Genomic DNA, 6000 nt, shown 5'->3' with positions numbered 1-6000 from the left:
CTCTTCAAAAGCCCCTTATTTCTATTTGGTTTTAGGAATAATGGGCTTTTGAAGGCTGGGGTTCTTTTCGAAAGACTCCCATCTACGCAGGCGGCACACAATTTGAAAGCAGCACTTTCAAATTGCTGTGGCCACATTATGCTAACAAGGCACTACATATTCATGGTAGCACCTCATTAGCATCTTCCAACCTCTCTCATTACCATGCCCCCTTCGAAAGGAGGGGACTAGTCTCGACATAGCCTTTGTGCCCTATTTCAGTCTCATCCCAAATAACACCAATGAGATTCCATTGTCTTCAGTGGAAATACAATTGATTTACGTCAGCGTAAGGGAGCTCAGAATAAGACCCGTGTACTTCATGGAGGTTGTATGGGTGTAACTGAAGGAAGAATTTGTTTCAAAAATTTCAGTTCCATCATACAACATAGTGTTAGGGATTTTTTTTAAATAAGGCATGTAAATTCACTCTTAAGTGTCAGCAGTAGATAAAGTGCTTCAATAGGGAAGAACTGGTTGAGAATTTGAAAGTAGAAGCTTGGGAGAAAGTGATCAAGGAATAACAGAGGAGAGATCAGCAAAATAGACAATGAATTTCAAGAAGGGAAGCTTTAGCGAAGTCAGAAAGTTGGTCCAATGAGAAGCCAGTCTAAGAGAAAAAAATGACGACAGTTGGCAGTTTTTCAAAGAGAGATTATTATGGGCACAAAAAGCAAGTAGTTCCACTGGATAGGAAAAGTAAGAAGTATGGCAAGAGACTGCCCTGAATTAGCCAGGGGATCTTGAATGATCTAAACACTGAAAAGGAGTCCTCCTAATCTGGAAACTAGGTCAAATTACAAAGGACTAATATACACAAATGGAACAAGTGTGTAGAGGCAAAATTAGGCCAAGGCACAAAACAAGATCAAACTAATTAGAGACTAAGAGTGACAAGAAAGCATTTTACAAACACATTAAAAGCAGGAGGAAAACCAAGGGCAGGGCAGGACCACTACTAAGTGAAGAGGGGAAACAATAACAGAAAATGTGGAAGTGGCAGAGGTACTTAATGACTTATATGGCTTTTTTTTCACAAGAAGGTTGGTGGTGTTTGGATGCCTAACACATTGAATGCCAGGGTAGGTTCTGAATCTAAAATAGGAAAAGAACAGGTTAAAAATTACTTAGATACGTTAGATGTTTTGAAGTCAGCAGGGCCTGATGAAATGTATCCTAAAATACTCAGGGAACTGGCAGGGGAGCTATATGGAAGACTGGAAAAGGGCAATATGGTACCCATCTGTAAAAAGGGAAATAAGGACAACAAAGGTAATTGCAGAGACTTCAGCTTAGCTTCGGTACCAAAACAGGCAATGTAGCAAATAATTGAAGAATCCACTTGCAACATCTGGAAGATCATAAGGTGATAAGAAGCATTCAACATGGATTTTTAAAGAACAAATCATGTCAAATCAACCTGATAGCTTTCTTTGACAGACCAACAAGTGTTGTGGATAAGGCAAAGTTGTTCATGGGGTATGTCTAGACTTCAGTAAGGCATTTGATAACAGTCTTGCATGACCCTCTCATTAAAAAACTAGGAAAATACAACATAGAAGAAGCTACTATGATGGATGGATAACTGGTTAGATGACCATTCTCAGAGAGTAGTTACTAATGGTTCATAGTCATACTGGAAGGGCATAATGAGTAGGGTTATTGCCGAGATAAGTTCTGAGACCAGTTCTGTTCAATATCTTCATCAGTAATTTAGATAATTGTATAGAAAGTGCACTCATAAGCTGTGTCTACATGGCCCCTCCTTTTCGGAATGGGCATGCAAATATGGCCAATCAGAAATGCAGATGAAGCACGGATTTAAATATTTCACACCTCATTTGCATTTTCCCACATGATCTGGGTTCTGGAAGAGCCATTTCCAGAAGCCAAAGCAGCCGTATGGACAGGGTTCCTTTTAAAGGAACCCCCTCCGCCTTTTGAAAGCACCCTTCTTCCATGTGGTGGGTCACATGTGCTGAGTGGCCAGATGGGCCCCCTGTGTGTACAGCTCTCCTGAGCTGCTTTCACCACATCCTGCTGCCCCATTCACCACATCTGGGAAATGGGGAGTATATTGGACACCATGGGTCTCAGAAGGAGAGCTGCAAAAAGGGATCCAGGGGACATAGGGGACCACAAGCTAAATATTCCTATGTCTAAACTAGAGAGTTTTGTCGCCAAAGCAGCCATTTTGCTGGCAAAACCCACAGAGTGTCCTCCAGATTCCCGAGGTATTCTGTCAACCATAAATTGACAGAATGCAGCACTTTTGTTGGTACCTGTACCCTGCTCCCCACAAGGAATAATGCCTCTGTCAAAAGAGATCTGTTGAAAGACAGTCTGGACTTTCCGGGGGGCCCTCTGTTGACAGACAGGGCTTCCAGGATATCGGGTAGCCACATCTGCCATGCTTCCAGTTGGCTGTTTGGCTGGTAGAGCGCCTGGGCAGTCTGGCCTCTCTCTGTCAACAGAGCAGATCGCTCTAGTGATCCGCTTGGCAGTTTGGCTGTGATCTGTCAACAGAAGCTTTGTCGGAAGATATTTTCTAACAAAAGCTTCTTTGGACAGATCGCTGTAATCTAGTTATAGCCACATGGGTCAACAGAGTGACACTGTTGCAAAACAAGCAAACATCACTCTGGGATACATTAGCAGGAGTGTTGTAAGTAAGACATGAGACATAATTCTTCTGCTGTACTTTGTACCAGTTAGGCCTCAACTGCAATATTGTGTCCAGTTCTGGGTGCTGCATTTCAGGCAAGATTTGGACAATTTGGACAATATCAAGAGAAGAGTAACAAAAAGGATTTCTGGTATAGAAGTCATGACTTATGAGAGAAGATTGAAAGAACTGCCTTTGTTTAATCTGAACAGGAGAAGTCTGAGAGGGGATATGATAGCAATTTGCAAACACTTATAAGATTGTTACAAGGTGGAGGAGGAGGGAAAAATTATTTGCCTTAACCTCTGAGGACAGGACAAAAAGCAACAAGCTTAAATTGCAGCAAAAAAGGTTTAGGTTAGACGTTAGGAAAAAATTCCTAATCGTCAGGGTTGTTAAGCGCTGGAATAAATTGCTTAGGAAAGTTATGTGATCTCCATCATTGGAGATTTTTAACACCAAGAAGAGCCACCTGGTCCATAGGATGGTTCAGGGTGGCTGCCCCTGGCACCATGATTTGGGGAGGTCCTATGGCAGCCACATCAACTGTCTTTTGAATGGGTCCTAGGGCAGCATGGGGGAGAGGCCTGGTGTGATTTTGCAGGAATCTGGCTGCTGCACTCATCACTGCAGCATGAATTGAAGCAACCTGGCAGTCTACTCTATTCTACCCTGCAGCATCACCCTCTCCTAGCCCACTGCGCTTTGCTTCTCTGTCGCAGTGGGCTGGAAGAGGGCCTTGTGGTGGGACGCACAGTAAACCCATGTCATATGTTCCTTGGGAAAGGTGGCTTCAACAAAGGTGAAGGGTGGTATTTGTGACATGGGTGTGTGTTTTGGGCTCTGCAGCTAGAGCGCTGAGGGGGTGATGCCCCAGGCCCTTCAACCTCCCAGGGACAGCACTGATAGCAGATTAGGGAGGCTACTATAAGGTGGGTGCATAACTGGCTGGATAACTGTACCCAGAGAGTAGTTCTTAATGGTTCTCAATCCTGCTGGAAAAGTATAAAAAGTGGGATTCCGCAGGGGTCTGTGTTAGGACCGGTTCTGTTCAATGCCTTCATCAATGATTTAGATATTGGCATAGAAAGTACGCTTATTTAGTTTGCAGATGATACCAAGTTGGGAGGGGTTGCGACTACTTTGGAGGATAGGGTCATAATTCAAAATGATGTGGATAAATTGGAGAAATGGTCTGAGGTAAACAGGATGAAGTTTAATAAGGACAAATGCAAAGTGCTCCACTTAGGAAGGAACAATCAGTTTCACACATACAGAATGGGGAGAGACTGTCTAGGAGTGACTACAGCAGAAAGGGATCTAGGGATTATAGTGGACTACAAGCTAAATATGAGTCAACAGTGTGATGCTGTTGCAAAAAAAGCAAACATGATTCTGGGGTGCATTAACAGGTGTGTTGGGAACAAGACACGAGAAGTCATTCTTCCACTCTGTTCTACGCTGGTTAGGCCTCAGCTGGTGTATTGTGTCCAGTTCTGGGCATCGCACTTCAAAAAAGATGTGGAGAAACTAGAGAGCGTCCAGAAAAGAGCGACAAGAATGATTAAAGGTCTAGAGAATGTGACCTATGAATGAACTGGGCTTGTTTAGTTTGGAAAAGAGATTGAGGGGAGCCATGATAGCGGTTTTCAGGTATCTAAAAGGGTGTCATAAGGAGGAAGGAGAAAACTTGTTCTTCTTGGCCTCTGAGGATAGAACAAGAGGCAAAGGGCTTAAACTGCAGCAAGGGAGGTGCAGGTTGGACATTAGGAAAAAGTTCCTGACTGTCAGAGCGGTCAAACAGTGGAATAAATTGCCAAGGGAGATTGTGGAATCTCCATCGCTGGAGATATTTAAGAACAGGTTAGGTAGACATCTGTCAGGGATGGTTTAGATAGTACTTGGTCCTGCCGTTGGGGCAGGGGGCTGGACTCGATGGCCTCTCGAGGTACCTTCCAGTCCTAGTGTTCTATGATTCTATGATTCTTTCTGAAATGCACCATGGACCTTTGGAATTGCTGTCAGGGAATGCTGTGAAGGCCAAAATTATAAATGGATGAAAAAATGTAACTAATAGCATTCATGGATTAATTTTCCATGAATTTAACAGGGAGGGTCAAGGGAAAATCTTTGGAAAGAGTCAAGGTCAGAAATAAAGGGTCTCAGTCGGTGCTACTTTTTCCATAATCAAAAAGGAAATGCTCTGTATTGTTAGGAGAATGATCTGTGTAATGAACAAGGAAACTGCTAAGTGATATTCAAGGAATACCAACCATCATCTTAATGCTACTGCTCGTTTACATTTTTACACTGATTGAATTTCAAGTGCTATAATTAATCCTGCTTCTCCTTCTCAGTTCTTGTGAGGGTTTACTCTTTTTGTTTTCATGTCCCTGTTGCTGTGTGTCAGTTCCCTCACAAACAATTGTCACAAAGTACTGTTAAATGTAAAAACTAGAAAGATTTCTTATCTCTAGTCTCTTTCAACTGTAGCAATTTTTGGGGTTTTGTTTTTTTTTTTACAATTGTAGGTAACAATATTTTTCAACTGCTAATGGGCTTTTTTAAAAAAAAATCATGGTGTTTGTTTCTGCTGAGGAGCTCAAATGAATTATTAGAACTGAGTCTCTTTGCTACTAAGGATTTCCACGCACAGTGGAAGCTTGTATGCTGAAAGAGTATTCACTGCATAGGTTTGAAGGGCTGTAAATCAGTGCAAGTTAGTACCTTCTTTGGGCTCTTGTTATCTTTAAGTTGTCTCTGTAGGATAATCCATGCAGGAGGTTGTGATGCCAAATAGCTCAAGCTAGACTCAGTCTCTTTATTAAGTTCTCAACCTCACAAGTATCAAGTGATAGTACAAATTTCTGGCACACACAAATGTTTCACTTGTCCTTCTCCAACCCCGTACATCTTTGGAGAAGGGAAGATGTTGTTTCGCTGTCTTCTGATCTCTCAGAATCCATCCTCTTTCACTGAAAAGAGGTACATGTAATAAGTTGCTGCTACCCTGTAAAGGTTATTTTAATGGGTGTCTCTCTCTAGGTTTATGTTGCTTTTGAGCTCTATACTATTATTAGGTAACTTAACTAAGAGAAAAATAGACGTGACTAAGCATACTTCAGGAGAATACACATAGTTTAGTACAGTAGTCTCCTCTGTGGCTGTGTCTTACAAAGATATTGCAACTAAGTTCTCTCACCTTCCCACACAGATACACGTGCACAGTTCTTTCTCAAATTTCGACATTCTCTGTTTCTGTCCTGTCACTACATCTCTGCTGTCCAGTAGTTCAT

Source organism: Carettochelys insculpta, chromosome 4 (assembly GCF_033958435.1).
Source record: "Carettochelys insculpta isolate YL-2023 chromosome 4, ASM3395843v1, whole genome shotgun sequence".
Taxonomy (NCBI): Eukaryota; Metazoa; Chordata; order Testudines; family Carettochelyidae; genus Carettochelys; species Carettochelys insculpta.
Note: the sequence above shows the minus strand (reverse complement) of the source record.